General features: G+C 36.2%; 1 protein-coding gene across 1 annotated transcript in view; it reads left to right on the top strand.

The window, feature by feature from the left end:
- DDX10 (DEAD-box helicase 10) overlaps positions 1–15,523 on the top strand; it is a 300,441-nt gene that overhangs the window by 246,398 nt on the left and 38,520 nt on the right. The window lies entirely within an intron of this gene.

The following is a 15,523-nucleotide window of genomic DNA, read 5'->3' as shown; positions in this document are numbered from 1 at the left end:
CTATAAAATAGAAATAAAAGCCGATCAAATAGATTTGTTTGAGAATTGAGTTAACATAAAAAATGTGCTTTGTAAACTGTGTATTGATTATATATAGATGTCAGAATTCTTATACGTATTACCTTTCCTTTATAATTCAGTATTTTACAATATATCCAGGTTATCTTCCTCACCTTTTATTATGATTACATAACCTGTCAGCGTCAAAATGACAAGAGATGGAGTTGAACCTGTAGTGACCCATAATACATACTGCTTCTTTCACCTAAAAGTCCATTGTCCCCAATTTCTACTTAATTGAAAGCTCCAGTTGTGTTTGAATAATGGAGGTTTTAGTTTTTTTATGACTTCAGAGTACTTTCAGCTGATAAAATTTGAGCCACAACACAGTTGACCATAGAAAAGACACTAGGGACTTGCCTCGTGGTGCAGTGGTTAAGAATCCGCCTGCCAATGCAGGGGACACGGGTTCGAGCCCTGGTTCGGGAAGATCCCACATGCCGCGGAGCAACTAAGCCTGTGCGCTACAGCTACTGAGCTTGCGCTCTAGAGCCCGTGAGCCACAACTACTGAAGCCCGTGCTCTTAGAGCCCGTTCTCCGCACCAAGAGAAGCCACCGCAATGAGACGCCCGTTCACCTCAAGGAAGAGTGGCCCCCGCTCCCTGCAACTAGAGAAAGCCCGTGTGCAGCAACAAAGACCCAATGCCGCCAAAAATGAATTAAAAAAAAAAAAGACACTAAATTCTGAAGCCTGTATTAGAATAACTTGAATTGTACCAATACATAAAGAAACCTTGCAAAGGTTATTTAGTTATAACTAGTCATTTTTTGTGTGTGTTTATGGTTGCTATGAGACAAACGAGAATTAAAGAGCAAACTCACAGTTTCAGCACAGCCAAAAATGAAAATGAGGGGCTTCCCTGGTGGCGCAGTGGTTGAGAGTCCGCCTGCCGGTGCAGGGGATACGGGTTCATGCCCCGGTCCGGGAAGATCCCACATGCCGCGGAGCGGCTGGGCCCGTGAGCCATGGCCGCTGAGCCTCCGCGTCTGGAGCCTGTGCCCCGCAACGGGAGAGGCCACAACAGTGAGAGGCCTGCGTGCCGCAAAAAAAAAAGAAAATGAAAATGAGAAGCTTGAGTAAGAGGAAATTTTTTTTCTTGTTTGGTTTGTATAGGCACATCGTAAATATAAGTGATCGTTCTGACATTTTGAGGCATTATAAAGAAAATTCTATGTATAACATACTAAATCTTAAGTAAATAGAAGTTTTCAATAATTAAATAGGTTAAGGAATAGCAGTGTTATTTCTTTCTTAGCAGAGATTTTCAAAAAGATGTATTGACTCTCCTTAAAAAGATAAAAATATATGAAACGACATAGGATCAGACAGTATAGAACAGACCAATAGATCTTAAATATTTGCTAAAGTATAGATGCATGGCTACCTTAGAGAAAGTCCTTCCTTGAGAATTTCACTATTCTGAGTATTTGGTAAATTTGCTGTGTCCTTTACAAGGTTAAATATAATTTGATAGAAATAGGACATCAGTTCAGGAGCTATCAATCCATATCACTATGATAAACCGCAACTGAGAGAGACACTGTCCATTCCGCCTACGAGTGGCTTGTTGGGAATGACAAGTGCAGCCTGTGTAGGATCTGAGGACAATATGTTGCAAATGCCCTCAGCTCTTCTGGAGCTGCCGCTTTGTTCTCAGTGTCTTCTGATTGTCGCCTGGTACCTGTAGTGCTGCAACACCTTTGCCTACTCCTGCCCTTTTTAAAAAAAAAAAATTTTTTTAAATTGCTTCAGCATGATGGTTATTGCTAGAATGAATTTTTCAAATACCACATTTTTTAAAAAATGCCACTTCTCTGTTTAAGAACCCATGTAGACGTCCTCATTCATTAAACTACTCTTTCAACATTCCAGATTCTCCGTAGTCTGACCTCACCCTACAATTCCATCCCAGATTTGTTTATTATACCAAGTTCCATTCCACAAAGGATTGGGGGAGCCCATGAGAATACTTATGATAAAATAATGGATAAATATATTTAGAAATGAGGAACCTTGGAAATACAGAAATAAAGAGCCCAGAAGGTGACACTGGGGACGAAAACTTAGATGCACAGCTTATACCTGCTGTAACTAAGGTTAAGGTTTAGCTCTGAACTGCTAGATATCACCTGTTCTGCCGTCCCCTCCAATATGCATCCTCTCTACTTCAGCCTTCTCCCAACTGTGCCCATGTTTAGTGACATTTCCATGTATGTGTGTGTGTTCACTTATCTTTCTGATATCCTCCCATTATTCAAAGTTCAGTCTCATATCCATTTCCCATCTTCCATGAAGCCTTCCCTTTGTTCCAGCCCTCTTGGAATTCTTTCTCTGACTTCTGTAGCAGTTATACTCACTGTACAATAGTGTCAACTCTTTATCACCCATCTTTTATGGTGATCAGGAATTATGTTTTCGGTCAGCTTTCTTGAAATAGATTTTTAAGTATTCTGAGAAATTTTTATATTTCTAAGCTTGTCTGTTGGTGGCTCCCTTTATTCACATCAGCATCCTATACTGGTGCCTGTGCCACCAGCATTCTTCAAGCATCGTGTTTCACTCTCCTTCTGCATCCTTCACAGGAGCCTGCACAAGGCCGAGATTATAATGTAGGCAGTAAAGTCAGGAATGACTGGCAGGTAAGTAAGTCTGTCTGTCTAGTCAATGCTTGTATTTGCAAAAAGCATGGCTTTAATATTTGGAGCATTCCATTGTGGACCTTTTCAGATATATGGCTGTGTGGATAGTTTAAACACTCTCCGGAGGAAAAGTAGACTTTGAAGAAAAGTGTTACAATTCTGAACTTTCTTACCTCAAAGCACAATTGTGAATCAGTCCCCTTCATAATGTCATTACTCCTGACTTTATACTTCATACTGTGGCTCTGGAATGAAACTCAGGTAGGCCCCAAAACCTGTCTACTAAAGCATTCTACAACTATACAATTCTAATCACCCAGTGTTGCAGTAATTTATGCCCAAGATTATGCTACTAATTACTTGAATTTGGTGAACAACAGGTATGGAGGCAGAACATTTTGAGGGAGGGTAAGGGGCAGAGAGGTGAAGAGTTACCAGGATGATATAAAAACCCCTGTAAAATTGGCAAACATGAGGTTCTCATACCTGGCAGTATCTGCAATCTGTTCAGATGTTACCAGTATCTTCTGCATGTCTCCAGACAGACCTTTGGAGGCCTGGGAAGCCTGCATCTGTATCTGGGAGTATGCTGCCTCATATGGTGCTTTCTGTAGTAGTCAGGACAGATGTGGTTACATATCCTTTGCCTTTAAAGAAATTTTATATTTTTACCCTCATCTGTTGATGTCACCTTCATTTGAATCATCCTGTAGTAATGCCTGTGCAGCTAGCATTTTAAAAAAAATACCTCAATTAAAAACCCTAAACTGAATAATTCTCATACATATGAACTACTAATTTGAACATGCATATAGTTGCTATTAGCATTAGTTAAAATATACATTTTCAAAGGGTCTCAATTTATAGTAATTTTGGTCATTGCATATATTCTCAAAAATAACAATTACTATCATTATGGGGGGAAATGAGGATGGAGGAATCTAGGCATTTTTTTTAATGGTTAAAAAAAAAATCCTATTTTTAAAAATGTTAATAGTGTTGGGCCCATAGAATTAAGCCCAGATTTCCTTAGCATACATTCAAGGCCCTTCCCAAGCTGGCCCTTGTCTACTTTTCTAGCTTTGGCACCCACTGTTGTCCCATCCTTCATGGTCCTGAAACCCCCTGTTGTTTCCTGCCCCTCTCTCTTTCCCTTTGTCCTATAAATTCTGACTCATTCTCAAGACTATTTTGAATCTGTTCTGTTAAATCTTCTCTGTCCTTTTAGCTTCCCTTTGTATATGTGTGTGCACACAAATAAAGTAACTCTATGAGCAGATGCTTTACAATTTAGAAGTCTTTCATTCTCTAAACTGGCTTATGTAAATAATCTATAAATACTTGCTGAAGAAAGGAAGGAAAAGACAAAGTGCACATGAGAGTTCACAAATTTGTATAATGCTTCTTGTATAGTGATTGTTTAGGATTTATGTTGATTTGAAGATTATTATTAACATCACTGACTTGGTAGTTCAGATTATGGATGAAGGTGGGAGATACTTGTTTAAATTATCTTTTTTGGAAAGATTTTAGGTTAATTTTGTATTGTAACCCAAAGGTTTGGGTTATAGCTCTACCACTGACTATATTTAAATTATCTAATCCTATTTCCTTATCTGTAAACTGTGAAATTTTAATACAATTTTCATTAATTCATTCATTTGTTCATTCATTAAACATTAGTCTTCTAGACATTATTTTTACCTTTAAAATTTAACCTTTAAATAATGGGCTTTCCAGTTATACTGCTTAAACCTTTAGAAAATGCACCAAAATGTTTGTGTTTTCTTTTTTTTTTTCTTAGCAGCTTATTTGCCTACCTTATTCCTTTGGAAAGCTGCACAAAACAAACTGTCTTTCAGATATATGGTCCCTAGAGATTGTAGTTTCAGCTCTATCTATAAATAATTATATATGGATAGGTGATTTAATCTTAGCCGAACATCTGAAATGATATACAAAAATTGCTTTTTGTTAGTTTCTTACCAGGGAAGCATTGATTGCTAAATAGAATATTAAAGAGATTGATATGCAAGATTAGCTGTTTTTTTCCAAAGAGGGAAAGTAATAGAAGGTAAGAAATTTCATGCAGAATTATGCAGTGGATGAGTTAGATGTGATTGCCCCAAAGTATGTTTCTCCTTTGTAAACAAAACATTTTCTTTGCTTTTGTCTTGCTGAATGGAAAATTGATTATCTTAATTGTGGCTCTATTCAAACTCACTTATAAATGACTGTGTGGCAAACTGTAAGGAAATAGAGAATTTCAGCATTTGAAAGTTTTCACTGCACAAGTGAACTTTAATTTTGGATTTTAAATTTTAATTTGGCTATTAAAATCGTGAGCTAGTTGATTTCTTAGTTAAAGAAAATTTGTAAGAGCATGAGGATAATAATACACTGTGACTACACATGTCATGTTTTAGCAGTGAGGTACTAGGTTGGTGCTGAGAAGTTTTATAGATAGGAAGAGTAAGAATTAGGAAATAGTAAGTGAACTTGAAATTTCATAGTATATTTTTATTGCTTTTAAGGTGAAGGTGGCAAGGATGTAGGAAATGGATGGTAATTCAGTCTTTCTATAATATAAGGCACTTAAGATATTCTTTTGTAATCTTTAAAAAATGTATTTAAACAACTTAAATGAGAGTTAATCTTTTCATGATTTGTAAGTCATTGTTATGTCCTGCAGATCATGATTTTTCTAGTTTTAATGTGTAATTCATTTCAACTAAATTTCAAAATAGAAGCCTGAAATGGAGTAAAAACTTAAGACTACTGGGGTAGATTTATCTCCGACAAATCTACTTATCTTAGCAGTGGTTTATTAGTTTTTTTTAATGAAAACTCAATTCTTTGGTTGCCAAAGTGTCATGGGAGAAATAACAAAAGTTAATAGGATTCAAAATGCAGAACATTTTGGAAAATGGTGTTTTGCTCATTTAAGCATACTCTTTTGTAAAATACTTTGTCATTAAAAGAAATAAAACTTCCAATAAAGGACAACTATGTGACTTTTCAATTAAGGTAGTGATTGTGGAATTTTAAGGGAACTTGGGAGCAATTTATAATTCATTTCCATTTTTGAAGAAGAAAAGACTTCTGTTTACTGCTGTATAGAATATTGAATGATTACTACTTCCTTTTTTTTTTAAGTGGAAATTTCTTATCCTATATAGAAACTTTTCAGAATTTTGGATTTGTAGTTGGCATTTATGCTCTGGCCTACAATTCAGATCATTACTATTTTGGTCAATTTCAAAATAAGAAAAAGATGGAATTTTAAGTAATTTGTAGTTTATGTTTAGCAAGGTTTGGAATATATCCTCTGATTGACAGAGGCAAACTTTGACCTGAGTAATTAAAAAGAGTGCATACTGGGACCAGTTTACTAATGCTTGAACAGTTAATTGGCTCTGTCTTAAGAGGTGTAAGAGTGCTTGTAATACACTCTCCAGAGTGTTAGATGCCATCATTGAGTTGTTTTTCTATGCATTGTTTTATTAGTCCTGTTGTATTATATCACTAAATCAGTATTCAGCTAAACCCAAACGTCACCATCATGGAATAAATTTCTAGGAGACAGAAATAAACTGAAAATATTCAAAAATATTTTAATTAGTATGATAACATTATTGTTAAAAAGTGAAGGGGAAATCAGGCTATTATAATTTAGCATTATGGTGCAGGAACAGTGATTTCTCAGCTCTGTCAGCTGCTCTTGGGTTTACTGTTCTGCAGTAAACCCTTAGTACCTTAGTAGGTAGATGCTCATTTTCAGCAGGCACATTTAATAATAACATTAATCTTTTTGTGCTCATAACTCATAAAAAACATTTTCAATAATTTCTTCTCTAAGTGTGTACCTGGGATTTATGGCTTGGGTAAATCTCAAAAATCAGTCTCTCTTTAACTGTCGAAAATGGTTGGCTGTATATAGCAATCAGAATTTTTTTATCTTCCCAATGCTTTTTTTGTTGTTTTGAAGCTTTATTAGTGAGAACAGAATGTATTTTGAATACCTCATTTTTCTGTAAAATTTTCTTTTCTTCCAATCTTTGTATTCTTTGTCAGGATCAGAAATAGTTTATCATGAATTTTGGAATTTTCCCTCCTTGTGAAATTTTGAGGTGTCAAAGTTGACATTCTGCTTTTAATTCATACAATATGGGGAGGTTCCATTTAAAAAATCCTAAGTGGGGGCTTCCCTGGTGGCGCAATGGTTAAGAATCCGCCTGCCAATACAGGGGACACGGGTTTGAGCCCTGGTCCAGGAAGTTCCCACATGCTGCAGAGCAACGAACCCCGTGCGCCACAACTACTGATCCTGCGCTCTAGAGCCTGCGAGCCGCAACTATGGAAGCCCGTGTGCCTAGAGCCCGTGCTCTGCAACAAGAGAAGCCACCACAGTGAGAAGCCCGTGCACCGCAACGAGGAGTAGCCCCCACTCGCCACAACTAGAGAAAGCCTGCTCGCAGCAACGAAGACCCACCACAGCCAAAAATAAATAAATAAAATAAAATTTTTAAAAATCATTAAAAAAAAATCCTAAGTGGAATTAAATAACTAAAATTTAGATACAATTCTTAAAGCTTATTTCTATGAATGCTATATGGTAAACAGAAAGGCAATAAAGATAATTCTCTATATTTAGACTGAATTGATTTCCTCACTAACAAACGCTGACTGACCAGCAAGAATGCCCATTCACTCCTTAATCCATTGTATGCAATGTGGCTTCCACCTCTACTCCTTAGTAGAGTGGTTGAAATTGTCTCATTCCTTTTTACTTTATAAACATTTAAGGTCTTTGGCCTAACAAAATTTACTGTGGCACTAAGGGATGATCCTTTACTTTCTGTATAGTACAAGAAAATAATCTGTTCTCCTTCACATCAGTCCTCCTCTCCATTTCTCAGAGATGTTCTGGAGTTATATAACTTTGTTTTTAATTTTAATACAGCTTCAAGAGTGTTACCCTTCTTTTTTTTTTAAAGAATCATTTATTGTTTAGTTAATGTTTTAATTTATAGCAGCGATCCCCAACCTTTTTGGCACCAGGGACCGGTTTCGCGGAAGACAGGTTTTCCGTGGGGTGGGGGAGGGAATGGTTCAGGCGGTAATGCGAGCAATGGGGAGCAGCCAATGAAGCTTTCCTTGCTCTCCCGCCGCTCACCTCCTGCTGTGCAGCCTAGTTCCTAACAGGCCATGGACCACCACCAGTCCACTGCCCAGGGGTTGGGGACCTGATTTATAGAGTTTGCTTAATCGGTCTTTTTTTTTTTTTTTTTTTTTTGATATGGACCATTTTAAAAGTCTTTCTTGAATTTGTTACAATATTGCTTCTGTTTTATGTTTTTGGTTTTTTGGCTGCCAGCCATGTGGGATCTTAGCTCCCCGACCAGGGATCAAACCTGCATGCCCTTCATTGGAAGGCGAAGTCTTAACCACTGGACTGCCAGGGAAGTCCCGGTTACACTTCTTATTGAGGCATTTTGTGCTCACTCAATTTTAACATTAGAATTTCATTTTTGTTTTTGCTTTTGCTGTAGTTGTGAATGCTCTCAGAAAGAAAAAGAGTTAAAGGAAATATAGCATGTGTAGAAGCATATTTAAGCATACATTTATACCTCTTTTAGAGAAAAAATGAGGTATACAAGATATATTCTGTTACCTATCTACCAGAGGAATTTTATACAATATTCTAAAGTTTTAAACTTCTCAGAAGTAAGACCCTAACTCATTCATTTTTTCCTACCTATTATGGGCTAAATATACTAAGCACTCAGCAAATGATTATTAATTCAAGCTGAAGGGAGTGCTTGAGGTTTCTATATTTTTTGAATGAAATTCAAATTCATGTAATGGTCATGAATTTGATCATACATAAGTCCATATGTATAGAAATAACTAGATTCTCTGTGTATGTATAAACCCTCAGTGTGTATACAGACTCTTACATGAAGTTTTCTTGCATGATTCTCTAGAGGGAATTTTAAACATAACTTTTGTTATTTTATAGGCGTATTGCACATTCATTTTTCTTTACTGACTACTCATTTTTTTTCCCATTAAGGTGCTGATTGCACATTTTCCAAGCATCTGCAATTAATTAAAATCTTTACAAGCTTCCTTAAACCTAAATACCGTAATTTTTGTACTTGAGAAATCTGAGATGGAAATTAAGTGGTTGACAGTTATTAATAAAAATCTTATGATCAGATCTAAATTTCATATGATCGGATTTCTAGCATTAAACCCTTATCAATAATAAGTACCTATATATTTTTTATACTCAGTATTTAATAAATAATAATAAATAATGAATATTTAATAGTATTGTATTCTACTTTAACATTTTCACATTAAATATCTATTTATCAAATATTTGAGAACCTGCTCTGTGCTTTTTGACTATAGTAGTGAGCAATGTTAAAAAGCTTAAAGAAGATAGTTTAGGTGATACAAACTTTAACATTTCATGAAGTGGACAGTTTCCTTTTGGAGAACTGCAAAATGGGGCAGAAGGCAGGAGGCTTTTATAGGATAAAGAATAAAGAACAAAGAAGAGAAAAATTGAAGATATCTGATTGACTGGGGCCACATTAATCAACCTTGTTTGGAGTGAGAAGACTCAGAGTTGGCTTGGCGTTTGGGGATTGGCTGACGGGACATACAGCATTTCTGGTCAAGTGGACATTTATAGGGACACGGAAGTTGTCTAAGTTTTGGTTTGCTGATGTGGCACCCCAGGCAGGAGCAGCTCCATCTTAGCCCTAGAAATCTATTTCAATAATGATAACAGGACCTGGCCTCTACTGTCATGAAACTTACTGCCTAGGAAAGGATGCAGACATTAAACAAATAATGAATTCACTCTAGGTATAGCACTGAAGAGAAATCTACAGGATGTTTTACTAAGGGAGTGATGTTTAGAAATGTTTTATCTGAGACCTGATTACTTGAAGTTAACCAGGTTTGGTATAATAAGAATATATATTTGGTCTTTGCCCCTGGTTCCTGACAATGAAGTCTGAAGTTTTAACCCATGGAATTTCCTGAGTGATGGAAGTGTTTCGTTGTTCATAAGAAGCACACTTGAATTTATGCTAATGAGGTGACTCAGGGTGGGATGTCTAGATAGCTTCAGAGTGGGGACTGGTCACCAGAAAGACTAAGCGTGTGATTAGCCCCATCCCCCTTCCTGGGAGGAGGTTGGGCCTGGAAATTGAGTTATAAGAACTCTTGAACAACAAGATTCTGAGACCTTCCAGATTGGTGAATGTGTTGATGTGCTGGGAAGGTGACCCTCCTGTAGAAGACATGGAAGCTCTGCACCCCATCCCCACTGCATACCTCATCCTGTGCATCTCTTCCATCTGGCTGTTCCTAAGTTATACCCTTTAAATAAATAAACTGGTAATCATAAGTAAAGCACTTTCCTGAGTTATAGAGAATTATCAAACCTGAGGAGGGGGTCGTGAGAATCCCTGAATTTGTAGTCGGCCAGGTAGAATGGCAAGTAGCTTGGCGACTGCATTTTGCAGCTGGCATCTGAAGTATGGAGTCTTGTGGGACTGAGCCCTAAAGCCCTGGGGTCTATGCTAACTCTGCATAGTGTCGGAATTAAATTGAATTGATAGACACTCATTTGACTTTGAAGACTTAGTGTTGAAGAGAAACCACATGTTTGGTGTCAGAAAACACTACAAACCAGGCAAAAGGAAGTAGAAGATTCCAGTAGAGAAGTAGCAGTAATGCAGACTCTGAGGTGGGAAGGGGCTTGACTTGTTCCAGGATCTGAAAGTGTGGCTTCAAAGCTTGTAAGCAGGTGATAGACATGATCAGATTTGAAACTTATTTTAAAAAAACTCTAATGACAACACAGAGAATTGGAGTGATCAGAAGAAGAATGGTTGCAGGGAGACTCATTAGGAAGCTGGTACAATATTCCACACAACAGAGAAAAGAGGCTTGGGAGCAAGGGTCATGAAAGTGGGGATGGTCACATACAAGGTGACACAGAAAGCACCCCCATATGTTTTATGAAGCTTATAAAATATTATTGATTCTGAAGAAATAATTGTACAAGTAGCAAATTCAAAGCTTTAATGGTGAAAGTTGAGATTCAGGATGATGTAGGAGAAGACCTAGCATATGTACATATTTGTGTGACTTTGTTAAGCTATTTAGTCATTTGACTCACATTTTCTTAATTTTGAAAATGGGAACAATAATTCTTTTTCTTCCTACTTCATAGAGTTTGAAGATGAAGTAAGATTATGTCAGAGCACTTCATAAATTTGTTGTAGAAGAATGCTACTTCTCATCTGTATTTCTTCTCATCATCAAAACTGAAAGCAAAATAAAAGCTAGTTGGGTTACATTTCTTTTTTGGATATTTTCATCTGCCCTACTTAATAACTGAGTCTTCCAAGTGTGTATTTTAGGAAAAGTATTCCTATTTTGGGTGAAATATTTTTCTCAGAGGTTCTGGAGCTGTATTTCAGGAACAGCCAGTTCATAGAGGTGACCCTGATTTCTTAGTGTGTATGAACTATTTTTTTTTTTTTTTTAATTTCTCAGAGCCTTAAGACAGGAGTGTGGGTGTGACCGTAGGGCTGGGATGGTAGAGAAAAATGAGAGAATGATTAGTCAGTGAGGGAGGAGTGGTTGCAACTTCCAATCTGGAAGTACCTGAAGAGAAAGAGGCATGTTGACAGCCAGGATCCATAAGTTGAAGGCTGCATTCTACCAGATGTTAAGCATTTAGCAGGGCTAGTGGAGTCAATTCATTCGTTAGTGGCTGCTCCGCAGAAATAGAAGAACATGGCTTTCATTTTAGTGCTTATGTGGATAACTATCCTAGAACAGTTCATTTTATCATCAGGGCAGGGACTCTGTCTTATTCACTGCTATATCCCCAGTACCTAGTAGTATGTCTGTCACATGTCTCCTTAATAAAAACTTATTGAAGGAAGGCATTTTTGTAAAGCATCTTCATAATACTTATTAAACTTTCTTAGACCATGTTTATCATGTACAACTATGCTTATGAACATAATGATTCTCTGAAATGTACCATATACCCATGTAGTCCACAGAGTCTAGTTGGTTCTCCCTCCTTAACATCTCTCATACCTGTTCCCCACTTCCATCTCCACTGCCACTTCCTTCATTGAATCCCTTTCCTCACCTGGATTATTGTAGTTTTTAAACTGATATCTTACCTTCAAATCTTATACCCTCCAACCACCCTTCCCATTGCTGCTAGGGTGCAGCATCTGTAAGATACAAGTTTAGTCTTCTGCTAAAATACTTAAATGGTTCCCTTTTACATAGAGCAGTGAGTTTCCAGCCATGATGTTCTAACACACTTGATATGTCACAGTCATTTGGAAGGTGATAGGTATATCATAGTATTTGTGCTGTCTCTCATGAAAATGAGTCCAGAGGAGATAAAAGTGAGGATGGTGCCATATTTATAAATAAGCTTTTAAATGGTTTATGAAATCACAAGGATAGAGAGAGACAGAGCAGCTAAAATGTCCAATGTCCATTTTCTTTACCACCTTATCTAACTAGAAAGAGCATACTTCTAAACTAGACCTTGCCAGAACGATAAACTCAGTACTTTTTTCCAGAATGTTTTCATTATGGCAATACCCTCTTTACTTAGTGATTTTTATTTATGCTTTGTGTTTGTTGTAGATGATACTGTTTTTTAAATTTTTTAATAGAATAAAGGCATTAATAGAGGCACATTATACCTTTTAATACAGATATTATACATTTTTATAGTTATATGTTTCTAACCCTTCAAAGAATGAACTAAAAGACAAAAAAGATCAATATGAAAATGTCTTTCTCCATCATCTCTACACTTTTAGTAGGTTGAAATTGTGTTTCTGAAAGGAGTGATTGCCAACTTAAATTTATTTGTCATTGTCATGAATTGAGGAGTATAATGCAGCACAGACAATATGGTATGGCATCAGCAGTGGGATCATCTTATAGATCAGGAAGTAGCAAGACCTGAATGTTGTCAGTTACAAGAGAGTCATAGTAATACAAATCCAGATAATGTTTTATCCATTTAAAAGTAAGTTTTCATCATTTTGAATTTGTATTTTCCTTCAAATAGATAAACATGTACAGTGGAATATTGAGTTATGGTGTTTATACTAACTCACCTTCTAATTGGAAAACCCAAGAAGCAAGGAAATCACAGAGAGGGGAGCCCAACTCTACCTAAATCCTTGGCTGAGTGTCACATTTCATAGGCTGAGGGAAGACTCATGGAAACCAGGCTAAAAAAACAGCAGTTGGAAGCCATAAGAACAAAACTGAGATGAGATATAAGTAGCTGAGTACCATGGGTTAGAGAGAATTTGCAGTTTGAATCCAGGCAAGGTAATTGTCTATTAGAACAGAAATCTAATAATCCTCAGAAAAGCCTAACAGAATTCAGTTTTTCTATAATATATTATCTAAAGTGTCTAGTTTTCTACAAAAATATGAAACGTAGTGAAGCAGGAAATTGTGATCCATGGCCAAGAAAAAATAGTCAATAGAAACTCTTGTTAGCCCAGATTTGAATTTAACATAAATTTCAATGTAGCTATTTTAAGTATGTTAAAAGAATTAATAGGTATGTAAATAAACAGATAGGTAGCCTCCCCAGAGCAATGGAAACTATATTTAAACAAAACAAAAACAAATGTGATATTAGACCTGCCTGAAAGCACAATTACTGTAAAATTTTTGCCAGGCAGGCTGAAAAACAGTTTGGAATTGTCAGAAGAAAGCAACAGCAAACCCGAGGACCCAGTAGAAATAACCCTGTGCAAAGAACAGAAAGAAAAAAGAACAAAACTAAGAGAACTGTGAAGTAGTCCATTATACATGTTCTTGCAATCATGGAAGGAATGGTAAGAAAGAGGCATAAAAATATTTGAAGAAATCGTAGCCAAAAACTTCCCAAATTTACTGAAAAGCATTGATAGATCCAAGAAGCTTGCAGAGCCCCAAGAAAGATGAATACAAAGAAAACCATTCTTCTACACATCATAGTCTAACTGCTATATGATAAAGAGAAAATTTTGAAAGCAGCCAGAGGAAAACGACACTTGTTGCTACACTTCAAAGAAAAAACTGAAATTATTTCTTGCTAATGAAAAAATTCAAGCTTCTAAGAAAAAATTAGAATTTTAGAAAACTTATATCCACCAGTAGATTCCCAATACTTTGAAAGACATTTAAAATGATATTGACCGTGATATTAAGAAATATGATTTTAAAAAATATTGTATAATGCAATGTGTTAATATTTGAAGATCCACATAAGGAAGACATGCATAATTTAGTGAACCAGTATTTTCCACATGACCGGTGCAGTGTTGTGAAATAATTCACTGGTAAAAGATCCAAAGTGTGAAGTAGACCAGTGGATTTTAATGTAACAGAGTACAGAAAGTTTATTGATAATGGCTTCTGATTCCACATTGTAACTACTTTTTAAGAAACTTCCACTCATCAGTGTTTATTGTACTATCAAAGGAGAGTAACTGCACTTCTCTAAAAAGGCTGTTAAATTACTTTTCCCTTTCCCAATTACCTATCTCTGAGAGACTGGATTTTCTTCGTATATTTCAACCAGAACAATGTATTGAATGCAGAAGCAGATATGAGCATCCAGATACCTTCTTCTGAGCCAGACATTAAAGAAATTTGTAAAAATGTAAAACAGAGTCCTTTTGTTTTGGAAATAGTAGCTATTTTCATAAAAACACTATTTATGTTACCATATATGTTAATATATAATAGAGTTTATTATTACTTTTAAATTAATGGATTTTTAAAAATTCTTAGTTTCAACTTCTAATACATTAAATGGCAATAGATATAATCCACATTAACAGGAGCTCTTTGGAGTCCTTCATATATTTAAATGTAAAGGTGCCATGGGACCAAAAAAGCTTGAGAATTACTTTGGTAATTCTCTGGCTCCACCTTTAGATAACAGATTCTTTTGAGAGCACCAGACTGGAAAATTGGAAATATCTTGTAGCCCGGGAGATTAGTGTTCTTCAGTATATGATGACATTCAATTTTTGTTGACATCCTTGATTATTTTGAAGTGGACCGTATAGTAGTATGCTGTTGAGTTGTACTGCTTACTGCCTCTGATGGCAGCCTTTTCTTCTTCCCTTCTGATGTTTGTTTCCAGACCTTTTATTTTTAGCAGGGAATTTTACCAAGAAAACAATAAAGGACTTTTGCAGTAGTGACTAATCCTTATTTTCTTTACTTCTTCCTTCTTTGGCTATGTTTAGAGGTTATCAAGGGAGAGCTGTACAAAGAGTGTAAGCAGACTTCAGTAGAGGGCTGCACAGTCAATTGCTATGCTATGCTGACTTGTTATTCAGTTTCTGGGAAACAGCATTAATCATTTGAAATCAAAGAATCATTGAAGTTTTTCTCATATGGTGTGAAAAAGAATTATAAAGTGGGTAACTAAGAGAAATTCGTCCGGAATTGTTTTTTAGTCCTGCTTACTGCTTATAAGGTTAAATGCGTGTGACAATGTTTGTTTGTATTTCTTATCTACCAGGTGACAAAACCAATCTGCCAGAAATAAACTTGTTATAAGGGATGTTCATTACATAAATGTATAGTAAATTTATTTTAACATTGCATTACTTTGTTCTTTGACAAAAATAAACCCTCGCAAAACAAAAGTAAAAAAGCCTGGGGCTTCCCTGGTGGCGTGGTGGTTGAGAGTCCGCCTGCCGATGCAGGGGACACGGGTTCGTGCCCCGG

This window comes from Physeter macrocephalus, chromosome 16 (genome assembly GCF_002837175.3).
Source record: "Physeter macrocephalus isolate SW-GA chromosome 16, ASM283717v5, whole genome shotgun sequence".
In the NCBI taxonomy this organism is placed as follows: Eukaryota; Metazoa; Chordata; class Mammalia; order Artiodactyla; family Physeteridae; genus Physeter; species Physeter macrocephalus.
This window is presented reverse-complemented; position numbering and strand designations above follow the sequence as displayed.